The 17,283-nt window shown below is 37.5% G+C and overlaps 1 protein-coding gene across 1 annotated transcript in view; it reads left to right on the forward strand.

Annotated features, from left to right (window-relative positions):
* Positions 1–8,020: 8,020 nt before the first annotated feature.
* The window catches only part of arhgap24 (Rho GTPase activating protein 24), a 117,109-nt gene continuing 107,846 nt past the window's right edge, over positions 8,021–17,283 (forward strand). The window contains exon 1 of the mRNA XM_082140603.1: positions 8,021–8,465. The gene's annotated coding sequence lies outside the window, so the exon portion shown is untranslated. The remainder of the gene's footprint in view (positions 8,466–17,283) is intronic.

Genomic DNA, 17,283 nt, shown 5'->3' on the forward strand with positions numbered 1-17,283 from the left:
CCCCTCGGCTTTGATTCTCAAGTCCCATGCTTGTTCTAGCATGCCTGATCTGTCAGCGGATCGCTCCGACCTAACTCAGATACTTTCTTAAGACACCCCAAAACCCCTGTAAATCCTCATTAGTTGAATTATTCATTGAAAATTAACTCTATTTGATGTTAGAGCCTTTTATGCCAACTCAAGCCCAACTTTCACACTTGTAGTCTTGTGGAAATAAGAGTCAGAAACTGGCCGCTCACCTCAACTCAATGGGTAAAAATCCAACAGACTTAAAGGTATAGTTCAACAAAAAATGAAAAGTTTGTAATTATTTAATCACCCTCAAGTAGTTCCAAATATGTCGAAGACAAAAGAAGATATTTTGAGGAATATGGGTAACCAAATAGTTGATGGGCCTCATTGACTTCCATAGTATAGAGATGGGAGAATGGGGTCGAACAACTGTTTGGTTACCGACATACACATTCTTCAAAATACCTTCTTTTGTATTCTTTCAGCAGCAGAAAGAAATTCATTTGGGTTTGGAACAACTTTAGGGTAAATGATGACAGATTTTTCATTTTTTAACGAATTATCCTTTTAACCCTCCTTTCTATATATCTCTGACATTTAGTGGCAAATATTTTTACTTTGTTCTTGACTAATCTCACAATTTTGATTAAATTATTCCCAACTGGAAGTTGCATACGTTCTTAGCTGCAAAAGTTCAAATGCATCTGAAGCTTAAAGCAGATTTGAAAATTCTCCATGCATCTCATAGCCTGACGTCGTCAAATTCTCCGATTCTAGTCAGAATATCTAGTCTAGACCTAAAAATGTTGTGGGCGGGGCTAAGTTCGGCTGGCATCCAGGCTATGCATCTCCTATATCTCTATTGGAACTGACTGACTTCCGGTTTGTCAGAGATATAAAAAGGTGACTTTAAGTTAAAGAATATAATAGAGACTCAGCATGGGACTCTTTTGACTTGGGCTAGAAATCAAAACACCCATAATGCCTTTGCAACTGCATAAAAACAGGCCAAAAGTCCTTCAGAATAACTTAGCAACTGCAGACTCCCTGGCAACCACCCACATCACCCCTAGCAGCAATGTCTTTAGCCCATTTTTCAGAAATGTTATTCTGCTGGATTTAATTCAGAACTAAATTCAGATTTAGATCCAACACCAGATCCAGAACCAAAGCTAGATCTAAATCAGAACCAGATTCATATCCGAGTTCTTAGATATCCTTTGCTGTTGTTGAGGTGTCCCTCTGGAGTCCCTCAAGGTTCTATATTTGGACCTTCTTTCTTTCTTTTTTTTAAACCTTGCTATCTCATTCATGTTAAATGAATAAAACACTTCTATTTTGACTTTTATGAAACATTAGCATTCAAAACCCCAGCAGAGATGGAGTCTATCTATTTCATGTGTCAGGACATGAGGGAGCTCAGAAACTGTGGAATGTGTCAACACAGAAACTATCACCACACAAGCAGATTCCTCTCTACTCCCAGCTTGGGTAAACATGGAGGTTCATCTCGAAGGGACAAACATCTCTCACGAGTTCCGTTCTCAGCAGTATTTTCCCTACTGTTCCCCGGCACAATTTATAAGGGTCTGCTTTGACCTCTGACCTGACCTGACTTCAACACTGTGAATGTCCCATCGCAAAGACAGTAAGGTTACTGCCCTGGGGCTCAGAGTTTGTGAGAAATGGAGGACGAATCTTCGGACAGACACGCACACGCAGGAAAACATTTGCACATGGGAACAGCGACACGATTTGTGATGTTTACAGCTGGTGGAACAGATGCTTATGGTTGTACATCAAAAGGTCAACAAGGTCTCGTGTTTATCATTCTAAAAGAAAAAACAGTTTTTCAAGATATGTCCAGGGAAACATCACAGACACAGAGTTGGACATCATGACCTCTGTAAAAGTCACGATGTCCATGATGTAAAAGTATGTGTCTGGGGCGGGCAAAAATTCGGAATTAAAGAAATCAATTAATAAATGATTAAATGTAGCATGTTAAATGAAATTGAATTTGAATAAAAGGAGAAGAGATTTACTGATTTCTCAAGAGAGGGATTTCATTACACCAAATATTTACTAAGACAAGTTTTACAACAAAACATATGTAATGATCTATTTATTTGCTGGTATGTTGAATACTGTTAACTACTATAAACTGTAAAATATAATAAACATTTTAAAAATATTTAAATTTTATAAATCAAAGTACATTTTAATTTTGCTCTACACCCCCACAAATTGTCAACCATATTGTTGTGAGTTAAAATATGAAAGATTAATATCTGAAATGTGAATATTCATATAACAATAATTATATAAATTATTATTTAATTAAGTATGCGTTCTCAGGCCACCAAAACGCCGTTGTCATGTAAATGAACAGCCAGACCGCATTAAAAGTTTTCTGTTTTCAGTTGAAAATGAAAATGAACCTAAGTTAATAACTAATGATTTTTGCAACAGAAATGAATCAATTAAACACGTACTCAAGCTAGACAATGACTTTCTTCTAGAGCTGCATACAGCCAAAACAATCTTTGTTTACTGTCACTGTAAAGCTGCTTTGAAACAATCTGTATTGTAAAAAGACCTATATAAATGAAGGTGACTTAACTATATATATACACACACTTCCAGCTCTTAGTTTATTGCTGAGTGGCACACAGCCCTGCTAAAGGTCTTTTATGCCTGACTGGTAGCAGGAAAGCATCTATTATTTTAGCGTCCAATTACAAAGACGCATGCCCTGAACAAACATGCCATGTGTTTGCATGCTCTCCCCCATCCGTCCACAAACTGTGAACCTGGCCAACTGTTCTGGACACAAGAAATGAGCCTGGTGAAGCCTCTGCAGGTCTGAACCATGCGGTTGCATTTATAGGGCCAATTGATACTGTACGAATTCAAAGAAAATCTGAAAAGTTCTTTGAGTCCACTTATTTGCTGTTAAGAGGCTAATGTTGTGGCTTCCATAACATGGAAAGAAGACTAGTGGAAAGAAAACCCCTTGTTTTGTTACACTTAATCTATTTGGGTCTGCAGATTTCAATTACAGTACATATCTTTCAAGGAGTCAGAAATCCCCACTTCAGTGTCACTTGACACACCAAACTTTCCAGTTATATTACTTAACAGAGTAAGAAAGTTCAACTTATTGTTTGCACATTATATAAGCATATTCGTAATAACACTAGAGGGCATCCCAAAGGCTCCATGTCAAAGTTAATATAGCCATGGGTCTAATGAGTACAAATGGTGTTCAATAAATAATGAATCTTTGTGCCTCAAAAGTTAAAAAATTCAAACCTTCCATGATGAGTCAGACTTTCCAGTGGTCGTCACCACGGCAACAGTTTGATGATCCCAGTAAGCGCTGTGACCTCTGTCTCTCCTTGTGCATTGTAGGAAATAGAATATCAGCAGCTGTTGCACGGTGGGTGACTTCATCCAGCATGGCTGCCCAACATAACCACCATGATTAATTATGACACAGAGATCTGGAACCTCTTGAGTGGACGGCACACTGTGCCAATGAAGCGAGGCAGATTTCCATCTGGATACAGACAAAGGTTAATGTTTTTAATTGTTCTAATCATGATAAAGATATGTATGCTTTTTTTATTATACGTTAAAGCCAGTGTAGCTTAAATCGACCTGATCAGTGGTGTGAGTTTGCACAGTATCATATTGCATTAAAATCTGAGGCATCTGCCCAGAATAACAGCTCCAAAAATACTTTTAAGTTAGATTTGAAAGGGTTAGATGTTCAAACGTAATGGGCCATAAAAGCAGGTCAGAGTGATAATTGCAACCACAAGTTAAGGTTTTTATTTTTACTTGCTACTTTTTACTGACTGAACAAATAAGGTTTTCCAGATGCCTAAGTCTTCATTATGCTGTTTTTTTCTTCTTCTATTAAAACAGCACAGCAATATATAGTCTTATGTAAACAACACGTATAAAAAAACCGCAAAATAGTCGGAACCATGCATCATTACAGACTGTACCAGGTTTTATTTATTATCAAATGCTTAGAGTCAGATTTCATTCAGATCAAGATCCAAATTCAGGTACAAATCCACTTTCAAATCTATAGACCCAGATCCACACCCAAAAGCAGATGCAAAAATAAATTCAGATCCATATTGAGATCCAAATTCAGATTCAAATCCACATTTAAATCTAGACCCGGATCCAAAACTATGTTCAAAACCAGATTCAGATCCGAATTCAGATTTAAATCCACATTTAAATTTAGACCCGGATCCAAAACTATATTCAGATCCAGATTCAGATTCAGATCCAAATTCAGATTCAGATCCACATTTTATTCTAGACCCGGATCAAAAACTATGTTTAGATCCAGATTCAGATCCGAATTCAGATTCAAATCCACATTTAAATCTATACATGGATCCAAAACTACATTCAAATCCAGATTCAGATCTGAATTCAGATTCAAATCCACATTTAAATCTAGACCCAGATCCAAAACTATATTCAGATCCAGATTCAGATTCAGATTCAGATCCAAATTCAGATCCACATTTTATTCTAGACCCGGATCAAAAACTATGTTTAGATCCAGATTCAGATCCGAATTCAGATTCAAATCCACATTTAAATCTATACATGGATCCAAAACTACATTCAAATCCAGATTCAGATCTGAATTCAGATTCAAATCCACATTTAAATCTAGACCCAGATCCAAAACTATATTCAGATCCAGATTCAGGTCAAGATTGAGATCCAGATTCAGGTCCCAAAAGAGATCCCATTAGGTCCAGATGAATTTATTACAAATCAGATTCAATTAAATTATTCAATTAATTAAATCACATTTTAAATGCTTAGTACGAGTCAGATTTCATTCAGATTCAAATCCACATTTAAATTAGAACCAGATCCAAAACTATATTTAGATCTAGATTCAAATTAAGATCCCAAATCACATCCCATTAGATCCAGTTATTAGAATTTAGATTTAATTGAAGTATATTCAAAGGACTGGCATAAGTCAGATTCAGATTTTTCTATGTATGTTCATGAAAATGGTACTTACAGTACCCTATGCAACGGCTGAGAGACAGTCTTACACTTTTACAGTATATGCCATTAGTCTCAAAGCTGTAAAAGAAAACTCAATAACTCACACCAGCAGTAATAAAGTCTGCAACAGCCGTCAATCCTCCCTCTACCGCACACACACGTCTCTCTCCTCCTGCCTGATTCTATCCACTTCAAACTGTGCAGCAATCTTGTCGACAGGACTACTGAGAAAACACTACAATTTAAGAACCATCTCAAACAATAGAAAAGCATCCTGTCCTGATAAACAGAAGCAGCTTTTTGGAGAAAAAAAAAATTGATTGTAGAATCGAAGAATTTTCACTTTTATGTCTGTATTGTACATTAAATTGATCAAAAGAATCAGACAAGAGAATCAACCAACATTCAATTTCAGTCTCATGTTATCTCCAATCTTTACATGCACACAGTCTGTCCACACAAAATATCTGGCCAGCACGTTTCATTTTAAGATAATCCTCTTTCTGACAGGACACTTGATTTAACCTTGCTTTGACATTTTCTCATTTCCAGCAACATTGTTTTCCCACCTTGGATTACAGCGGCACTTCCTCTTGCATATATTTTCTTATCAAACGTCTTTTTTATTTTATTTTATTTTAAATGGTTGTGGAGCCCTACCCCATTGCCACATTGTGTTTGATGGTTTGATAAGACAGTCATGAAAAAGCAACACTCAGGAATGTGGCTGTCTGATGTTAGACATCTGTTTGAAGTGTCACTATGACACATAGATCAAGCCACAGTTAAGCTGGAATACTAAAGGGTTTCATTTTAGTCATAAATACTGTGGATTTTATGGGAACCAAAACAATTTAGAGTCAGGTTTGAGCAGATTTAGTCAAAATAAAAGTTTTGAGCCAAGATAGCTACAGATTTTAATCAAATAACTGCTTTGATTAAAATAATGGCTTTAAATAAAATAATAACTATAATGGTGGTAGGGATGGGGCCGATCCGATCCAGTATCGGTATCGGGACCGATACCAGCGTAATTCACGTATCGGATTTTCCCGATCCAACCTGCGGAGATATCCGATATCCTTGAGTCATGTCTGCGCTTTAACGTTGTCTGCTGAAATGACTCCAAAAGTGATTCCCGCCGGCTAGTCTGCTAGCTGGCTGCAAACTGCGGAATGGATTTCCTGAACGGAGGCGCGGCTCAATGAGACACAGAGTTATGAGACACGCCACCGCTCAGGAAATCCATTCCGCAGTTTGCGGCCGCTGTGTGGAAATTCTTCACACTGGAAACACCGCAGAGCAAGACAGCAAAATGCAATGTTTGCAAAGCCGTAATTCAGAGCTCGTTGAAGCTCCCTCGCGTCGTACAACACAACGAATGCAATCAAACATTTAAAAAAGCACCACGTTACTGTGCGTTCACACCAAACGCGAATAGCGCGTCAAATTCGCGTCTGCCGCGTCTAGTTGGACGCTTGAATATTTTGAATCCATTCGCGCGCCCAGAGCGAAATTGACGCTCGTAAAAAGCAAAAGTTTGAAGCGAAATTGACGCGCGTCTGAGGCGAAATCCGCTTGTCTGTTTGCACATGGCTGATGTTGATCGAGCATTCATCGAGAGAGTTACAGCATCGGAGCGAGGATCACCCTTTAGATAGTGTGTGTGTGTGTAAGATGTTTACACTTGCACTTTTCTTATATTTCAAGACTCAAGTATTTGACATTTTGGGAATGTAATAAATATTGACATGACCTACAGTTGCATATTTGTTTTCAGAATGGGATTTTTCCTGTTAACAGGATTTACTGTTTTTCTGACTTCCTTTTCTGACCTTATACTTACCATACATGCATAAATATGTAGGCCTACATATCATACTTGCCTGTTGAGAGGAGTTTATTTCAGCATCATATAAAATAAACAATAATGATAATAATAATATTAAAGCAAACACAGCTCTGGTATCGGAATAGTATCGGTATCGGCCGATATCCAAATTCAGGTATCGGGATCGGATCGGAAGTGAAAAAATGTGGATCGGTGCATCCCTAAATGGTGGTTTTCTTTAGATCACAGACATTACAGACATTAGCCAGTTGGAGGGCAAATTTTGTTTAATTGTTTGGAAAATGTCAGTTTTAAGAGTGAGGTCATTGTGTGAGGTGATTGACAATACAGTATGTGACAGAGAAATATTATGACACTCCTCCAGAGATTCAGCCTATATGTGACAGTGAGCGGAATATTATGACACTCCTCCAGAGATTCAGCCTCTATTCTTCTGAAACGCACAGTATTTTGTGGACTAGAATTAATTGTGTTGCAAAACAAACAAACAAAGAAAAACACTATACTAAAAACCCACACATAAAGTCATAAACCCCATTAAAATTATTTGTGGGATGAGGGAGTTTGGTATACTTACATGAAACATATTCACTGATATTTGATAAAACATGTCGTGTGTCCCGTATTTTCGCGAATGAATCGCTCGTTTGAGTCGGTTCTTTTCGCTGAATCGGTCAAACGGTTCAAGGAAACGGTCTCTGAAACAATTAAGTTTGAATCATTTGGAAACTAACGCACTGAATCATTTGAGGGGGAGTCTGTACAAAATAGCTTAACTCAGATCACAGAAAACAAAAAGTTCACTGGAATGAGTGGATATTTACATACATACATTAAATAAACTTGCAAATCCATCCCATCGTTTGCCTGCGATGTAGAAATAATTCACCTGCGTGAGCCGCTTGTGAACGACTCTGTACTGCAGGTGCGGACATTTTTAGACCAAAAGCGTATGAAAACACAATAGTAGCCTAGTATAAGAAAGACAACCGTCTCACATTTAGGGGCAGTGAAGGGGGACTGTCACTGTGAGTCACTCTGTATGCAATTTGAACCGAACAGGGAGTTTGTGTGTGAGGTGTTCGGATCTCTCCTCCTCACACTTCCTCAAACAAGCTCACGCTCTCTCGCTCTGAGGTCGCAGCAGTCCTCCTGTCTGTGTATCGGCAAGGTTCGTGTAGTGTATGTGACTGTATGTTGAGGGGCTGAACTCAAAGCCCCCAGTGGTCGTCCTGAATGAGAGCAAAGGGAGGCTGTCGATTTCCCCAAGAGACCTCATTGCAGGTGGTGTGTGAGCAGTGAGGGGAAAAGTTTATGACAGCTCTGCTGTTTTCGGTTCTCGTCTGCCCCATGGAGCTTTTTGATTTTACGGATGCAGCTACAGACTTTTTACCAGGCTGTCTGACTCAGTAATGCACTTGTATCGGACAGAGTCACGTTCGGGATTGAATCTTGGGTCACAGTGAATCCACGTACTGGATTGGTTTTGAAAAATTTCCACTTCATTTCTGTGGACGTTTTCTGGATAGCAGTTCTTAAGGTAATAATAGTCTGTTTACAGTCATTTGAATGCTGCTAATGACAAGTTGGCTGTGTGAATGTGGTTATTTTGCTGTCGTGAGACGCGTGAATTGTTTTGCTAAGCTGTATGTAGAGGTCATCCAGCACCAGAGGATGGTGTGCAGCTATATTTATTTCTGTCATAGCCACAGAAACACATAATAATGAACTATAAGCAGTGTATAGGCTAGGTGTTGCTCTTTATATGGGTTGGCTTGACATATCAATCAGTGACAACAGCGTCTTGTTGTGTGACATCGTGTATACTTTGTCTGTAACTAAACAAGTTTCAAAAAGTTTAAAATATTTTGTTATTTAAAAGTTATTTTTTGTATTTTTAAGAAATACAAAATTTTTATAGGTTTGAATGACATGCTATATATTAATCTTAAATCTTGATATGAAAAAAGTTCATGCATGTTATGTTATTTGTCAACTACCCATGTTTAAACAAGCCTTAATAAGTTCCATATATCATTGTTTGACAAAGCTATATTCAAATTTCTACAGCTGTTGTCTGCATGATTTGACAGTTTTAGGAAGAAGTGTTAAAATAGCTCAGACGTTCTCCTTGCCTATGATTTAGATTTTAGTTTTGTCTGAAATGTTTGTGTTGGGCATCCATAGAGTTTTATATTCTTTGTCTCAGATGTTTCTCCTAAAATTCTTAAGGAGAAATAAAAATAGACTAATGATGGTTGACACACAGTAACAATAGAGGGGGGAAAAAATGTGTGAAAAGAATTAGTGTGGGTAATTTCGGCTTGGAAGATTTGAATGCAGACTTTGGCAAATCTAAGCATATTGAAAAGATATTTTCTAAAACTAGAGGAGAAACATATGAGATGTTTTTCTCAGGAGAAAAATCAGGGCATTTAACGGGTTAGTTCACCCAAATATTTTGTCATTAATTACTCACCCTCATGTCGTTCCAATCCCGTAAGACATCCGTTCATCTTCGGAACACAAATTATGATATTTGATGACATCCGAGAGCTTTCTGACCCCCTATAGACTGCAACGTAGGCTAATAGCCACTTTAAAGGCCCAGAAAGGTAGTAAAGACATTGTTGAAATAGTCCATTCGACTAGTGGTTCGACCTTAAAGGGATGGTTCGGAGTAAAATCAACCTATGCCTCGTTTTATGAGTAAAGAACCTATTTGTGCTTCTATATAGGCTAAGTTTGGTACCATTCTGGGCATTATTAGTGGGGTAATAATTTACGAGATACATCATAAGATCCATTAGCGCCTGCACTAAGCCATCCGGTTCTATGTCAGAACGCCGGCTCAGTATTGGCCGGATCCTGCATCAGTAGCACACACACGTTGTGGTGCTCACGTGAACAGCACCAGAGACTGACACAGAAGAGAAGAAATTGTTGAATAAAGTCGTTATTTTTGTTTTGTTTTTACGCACAAAAAGTATTCTCGTCAGTTCATAACCTTAAGGTTGAACCACTGGAGTCACATGGACTATTTAAACGATGTCTTTACTACCTTTCTGGGCCTTGAAAGTGTTATGACGTTGCAGTCTATGGGGGGTCAGAAACTCTCGGATTTAATCAAAAACATCTTCATTTGTATTCTGAAGATGAACGAAGGTCTTGGAACGACATGAGGGTGAGTAATTAATGACAGAATTAAAATGTTTGGGTGTACTAACCCTTTAAGTTATTTGCTGCTCTTCATTTATTCTCATTGCTATCTACAATTGAGATATTAAAGAGCTCTCAATTGTCGTATTTATTTTTTATGAACAGAGAAGAATCTCTCATTTTGTGTACTAATGAATTCTGCTTGGAGTCAGTTTGAGGTTCATGTTGAGTTAGAGGAGGTGTGGAGGAGAGCGGCAGAGGGGGAGAGGTAGATGGAGATGCAGATAGAAACTAATGAAAGGAAGAGGCAGGAATGAACAACAATCTGTCAGCTCTCTGACACTGTAGGAGATGATGATATCTGGAAGAGACGGAAGCACACAGTTCAACAGTAATTCAGAAACAGAATGGGTCATGCTGATCAGATCTGTGTGCTTAATTATTTAATTTCGTTATGAAAATGAGATTTTAAAGACGTCTCATTTGTGATTTTTCTTTTCTATGGGTGACATCACATACAAAACATACTGTACTGGAGGTCGTAACCCTCTTCCAATCTTCTAACCTTATTACGACACATTATGGTGCTTTAACGTTGATGGAAGAACGTTATTTGCCAGTAAGGGGAGAGCGACATAACCGTAGCTATTTAGAGGAGTGATCTCCTTTCATTTTCCCCATCAAACCCTGCATGACCCAACGCTGTGATTGTGTTTGTGATGCGGGCTTGTCTGTCTCTGTCTCGTTCAGGCATTGCGTGCAGCTCGCTGACTGTAAACCATCTCATCTGCTGTCTGGGAGCATTCAAAGTCAGAGAGGCAAATTCATTGCGTCATTTCTATATTTGAGCTTTTTCAGTCTTATTCACAACTATATTATTTAAAAATGTTACTATAGATTTGCTAGCAATTCTGGCAGCAGTAATTCATCGATTAGTGATGAAAGACAGAGAATAGTGTTGTAGCACACATTTGCCATTTTTAAAGGGTTGGTTTACCCAAATTTAAATTTATCGGCCAATATATTGGTTATCGGCTTTCAAATATAAAGAATTACATAGTTCTGACACGAAACTCTGAATGGTGATGGCTGATAGGTCTTTAACTTATTGGTAGCAATCATGTAATTATCTACATAGCACAGCTGATCGGTTGCTGTTGCATCAGCGGCCAATGAGCTTTCTGCACAAACAAACAAAAACTTGGCATTGATTGCTGTTAACAGTCTGCAGCGCACTTTCAGAACCCTCCCCCTTCCCTAGCTCCACCTGTATAGATCTGCTACAGCTCACAGCAATGTCCGTGAAGGTATTGGCTGCAGCAAGTCTCGATACTTGCTCTGCAGCAGCATAGCAGAACTATTCCACCAAGACCAAATACATTAACATTGCCATATCCATTACCATGCCAATCTCTATTACCATACCAATCTCCTAAGTCGGTATCGGCCAAAATGTTCATATCAGTGCATCCCTATCCCAACCTATAAGACGTTCATCTTCGGAACACAAATGAAGAATTTTTTTAATGAAATCTGAGAGATTTCTGTCCCTCTATGGAAAGTCTATTTAACTCTGACGGTTCGAAATGTTAAAAAAATAAATGAATCGAGCAGTTTAATCCAAGTCTTCTGACGAGACATGATCGTTTTAAAGTTCAACTCTAGAAACACTGATAAGCAAACATATAGAGCATTCAAATTTGGCAAACAAGCTAGAACCAGTAAGGTTAATCCTGGCGTGTCACACCTGCATGTTTGTGCTCCCACAAAAACCAATGAGGTTTGTTTTTGCGTTTCGAGCAAGTAGAGTTGAGCTTCTGTTTGCCATATTTAAGTGCTTAAGTATGTTAGCTGATCAATGTTTTTGTGTGAATAAAAGCCTAAATTAAATATGTTCATCATATAGCTAAAGCGTTCATGTTTTGTTTTTTTATAGACTTTAGGCTTTCAGTGGAGGGATAGAAATCTCTCAGATTTCTGTAAGAATCTTCATATGTGTTCCAAAGATGAACAAAGTCTTATGAGTTTGGAACGTCATAATTGATGACAGAATTTTCATTTTAGGGTGAACTGACTCTTTAAGAGCCAATGCTGTGCTAGTTTTTGCTATCATTTCTTTACTGAATCAGATGCTAAAACAACACAGCTTGTGAATTCTTCCCAGAACAAGTTGAATGATATCTTAATAGTTTGAAAGACACTACTGAAGGCAACTGTCTTGAATTGTGGTTTGCAAAGTTCTAGGTTTGGCAAAAGTTTCTCACCTAGTTGTGAAAGCAGTAAAGATCTAGAGACTAAGATTATGGTCTAACTTGTCTAAACCGTCTAAACCTCAAAAAAAGAGGCAGTCAGGCGGCCCATTGAACTGCCAAAAGCAGAGCCGAATCCATCCAATCTGAAGGTGGCTGCAGTATCATCATCACGATCCTTAACAATATAGGTTTCCAGAATTTCTGTTTTTAGCAAGTCTTTTTTCCCTTTGTTTGTATGAAAAAAGCCAGTGAGTTTCTTCCGAGGCCAACACCCATCGACTTACCAACTACTTCTGCTAAAATTTCCCCAAATGACTCAGACAGTCATATGCTTAGATGTGTGGTTTTGCACAGATGTAAGAAGGATTCCTCAAGGGGAGTTTATTTTAATAACCATATCCATATGGCATTATGCCATTTAGAACTTGACTTGTGGCAATGTGAAAGATATTCATATATGACCTTTTTTAATTTTTCATTAAAGTTCACCAAAATTGAAATATTGCTTTGATTTTGATATACGCTGCCATTCAAAAGTTTGGGTTTTGGGGTAAGAGAAAGAAGTTTCTTATGCTCACCAAGGTTATTTGATCCAAAATACAATTAAAATGGTAAAATTGTGTAAAATAATTGTTAAAATAATTAATCCCCCCCCCCATATATTTTAAATGACATTTATTCCTGTGATAAACAAAGCTGATTTTCAGCATCATTACTCCAGTCTTCAGTGTCACATGATCCTTCAGAAATAACCTAATAATAATAATCTAATATTGGTACTTAAGAAATATTTTTTATTATCAGCAATGAATGTAACTTGTTCTGCTTAATATTTTTGTGGAAACGGATACTTTTTTCTGGGATTTTATGGTGAAAAGAAAGTTCAAAAGAACAGCATTTATTTGGAATGCATATCTTTTGTAATAAATATAAAAAGTTGTTACTGTCACTTTTGATCCCTTGCTGAATAAAAATACTAATTTCTTAAAAATAATTATAAATTGAACTGATCTTGCACATTTGAATGGTAGTGTAACTCCTGACATATCTATATATATAAAAAAAAAACATCATCTAAAATCTCTTGAAATGACTGTATTGAAACAACATAGATGTCTGAGTTAAAATAGAAACAGGAAGTGGAACCATACTTTTGCTAAATATTCTAAAACGGGTGAAAGGAAGCAGCATGCCCTTATGACATCACACTCATTTGATTCATATGCCACATGTGTCAGTCAAACAGCAGTGACAGTCGAACCCTGACCAGAAAGACGTATCTCACAGCACTCTGTGGTTTTGGCAGGTTCTCTCCATATCAACACACTTATCCATCAGTGCTGCAAACCCTCTAAATAGGAGGATTCTTCAGCAGACACATATTCTTATATTCGGATATCCTAATGTCAGTTAATATCAAAATAGATTCTCTTTTAATTAAAGTAATTGTTTTTTTTCAATGTCTTTTAGTACTGAATTAATGTTTTTTTCCACTGAACTCATTGCAATGCATTCTGGGATTGATTCATAAAGGACACATGCATTGAATTTCTTTCCATTTAATTTCTGTGCTAAAATCTTATGCAACCTGACACGCAAGGTCATAACGTGCATGGCTAAAATGCATAATTCTTTCTCCTCTCTACTTTCTGTGTGTCTTTTCAGACATCAATATCTCCAATGCTCTCTGGTCTGGGTACCAGGACTTTGTGTTTCACGGTCAATTGGTCAAATGTGGCCATCAGCATTAGCAGACAGCATTAGCTGTCAGGAGCCGTGGACAGAAGTGACCAGCAGCTGTCAGACTGAAGCACAGACAGGCAGACAGACAGACAGATGGCTGGGATAAAGCCCACGACGTGCCTGTTTTAGACCACTCACTTATAGAGACACAAAGAACTGGCTGATATAAAGAATGCATGACCACACAAGGGATTTACTGCCCTTTGGGGCAACTGAACATGCCAGATTAATGGCATCTTTTCCATCTTAACGCCCCTTTAATACGCAATGTTTTGTGGGTTTTTTGTCAGTGGTTCTGGTTTAGCACAAGCAATGGCTGTTAGTTGAAAGCACTAGTTCATGAATCTGGTGCAGGTGCACTGAACTTTTCGCTAAAACCAGTGGGTGTTAGGAGGTTGCTAGTGGTTTTTTAGTTGATATTCAAGTATCCACTTCCCTATACACTACTGTTCAAACATTTGGGCTTGCTAGGCCTATATTTTTTATGTTTTTGATAGTCTCTTATGCTCAAGGCTGCATTTATGTGATCAAAAATAGTAATGTAATATTGTAAAATATTATTACAATTTAAAATTATATTTTATATTTAAATTTTTTTTTCCTTTTTTTCTGTCATATCAAATCTGAATTTTCAGAATCATTATTCCAGTCTTCAGTGTCACAAGATCCTTTAGAAATTATTTTAATATGCATTTCTTATAAAAATCCATTTTGAAAACATTTGTGCTGGTTAATATTTTTGTGGAAACTATGAGCGATATATTGCCAAGGCCGATATATAGGCTGAAATTTGGCATTTTTTAATTAACGAACTATTTAAGGCATTCTTGCTGAATAAAAGTATAAAGTTGTCTTTTTTTCTTTCTTTTTTTTTTATCATTGAAAAAAGGTTAGGTGTGTGTGTGTGTGTGTGTGTGTGTGTGTGTGTGTGTGTGTGTGTGTGTGTGTGTGTGTGTGTGTGTGTGTGTGTGTGTGTGTGTGTGTGTGTGTGTGTGTGTGTGTGTGTGTGTGTGTGTGTGTGTGTGTGTGTGTGTGTGTGTGTGTGAAATGATACAACACAAATAATTGTTGATTGCCATTTGAACTACATTTGATCTTTTACGTTTTAGCATTACATTTTGCATCCATTCACCATCTTGGCTAAACATTTTCATTGATCTCATTGCAGTGCATTCTGAAATCTGCATAAGATACATGAGATGCTTAGCCAGATATCTCAGATAGTTCAGATATCTCATTATAGTGTTCGAGCATATGCTTATAATGCCTAAAATTACAGTCCAGGTGGCCAGATCTCTCTCTCTCTCTCTTTTCTTCTCTCTCTCATGAGCTGGAGAAAGTGGTTCCCAGTAATAAAAGGGCCAAACAAAGCCGTGTCAAACACTGAGGCCTGCTCTGTGTGCTCAGCCCTGTCACATTCCCATGTGCAGAGCAAACATGCTTAGCAAGCAAAGAGTTCTAAGCGTGAGCAGATGCTACAAGAGGGAGTCCAAAATGTGTCAGATCACAATTCATAAGCACACATCACACAGTATACATTAGGATAAACTTTTCTTCTACAGGTGTTGATGGTTTTTAGAGGATCTCGCTGAGCAAATTAATTAAAGTTGATATATTTATTGCTAGACAAATGAGTAACGACACATCTTGCTTATTTACTCAGCACGTTGGAAAAGATATCAATGAACATGTACCATGTAGTCAGAAGATTCACGCACACATGGAAATTACCTCAAAATTAGGTCAAAATAAATGAAGAGAAAGAGATTTTTGATCTTTTTTCAAAAAGATAAAATTTGTTGCAGGATGCCCAAGTTTGCCCTCAAAACAATTGGCAATAGGGACTGAAATCACAAAATCCATGTTTGCGAGACACAAATTTACCTGACATCCTCAGGGAAACCTTGTCTGCTTTAGTTTCCAAGTTCTTGCTGGAAAAGTCTTATCAAGTAATCCATTAAATCTGATTGAGATGTATGTTACAGAAAACTAAACAGGATGTTTTCTTTATCCGTGTGCCAGGGAACACAAGCCAAACATTGACATACATTTAAAATCCTCTATTAGACATAATGCCACAGATTGGAACAACATCCCATGGGATCTTTGTGTTCTTCATTGATCGATGTTGGCAGACATACACGCATGTCGTTTTCTGTCCATTGTAATGAAAGTCAGTGGTCTCTGAGTCCATTGTTTGCTTGTTCCAAATGGATGGCTAAAAATGTTTATTTGTTCTTTGAGGTTAATAAATTGTGTGTGGAGTCACTGGCTGATGATTCACCGCAGTGAATGACTGGATCTGCATGCTAATGTTCCACTTTCACAGGCATGCTGCTGTTTCTGCAGAGAACAGCGAAGAGCTTTTTATTTCGTAGCAAAAACACAGATGTTCTGGTCATAGAACGCCATTGTGAATGTAAGTCATGTTTTAGCTGGTGCTTTTATTTGAAGCTGTTGGTTTTCTTCATTGGTTGTTTAACAGAATTCAGACTCAGAAAAAAAAAAAGCTAAACTTTAATTGTTGGCTGTTAAAAATGAGAAAAGACTTGTGGGTTTTCAAAAGTTTGGTCTTACAGTTGTGTGGAAGTGTTTTGGAGGTTGCACATGATAATCTTGGACCTTGAAGATGGTTCGCAGGTTTTGAGAAAAGCAAAGCCAGGAACAAGAAACACCTGGAATAAGAATTTCAGAATATTTACATGTTAGGCATTTGCATTTTGCATGCAAATCACTCACCCTGTTATTTTGGTGGAAATGTTGTAGATTCCTGCAAAATAATTATAATAATTTAGGGAAGTGAGGGATTTTTGTATTTACTCTACTGTTTTCATAACAAAATTACCATAGTTTGTTGTAAAGTAACTATATTTTTGAATCTAATCTTGTTAATGAGGAGCCATTGGTCTATTGTTTGGTCACCATACAGTCTTAACTACAAATAACACAGTTAAACACAGTTTAGATCAGTGTGTCCCGGTCAGAGCCGCAGTCTGAGACCGTCTGACCATCTTCTCCTTTCCATAAACATGGGATTTTGTTCCCTCTGGAGATTATCTTGTATGCATGTTGTTCCTGTTAATGGACATTATTCTCATATTCCCACACCAGACTCAGACAAACACTCGTACACAGTCCCAAGGTCAAAGAGTGTGAGATATTCAGTGTTGGATTCCAGAATTGTGAATAAAAAAAATAAACTAA

Source organism: Leuciscus leuciscus (genome assembly GCF_965113295.1).
Source record: "Leuciscus leuciscus genome assembly, chromosome: 16".
In the NCBI taxonomy this organism is placed as follows: Eukaryota; Metazoa; Chordata; class Actinopteri; order Cypriniformes; family Leuciscidae; genus Leuciscus; species Leuciscus leuciscus.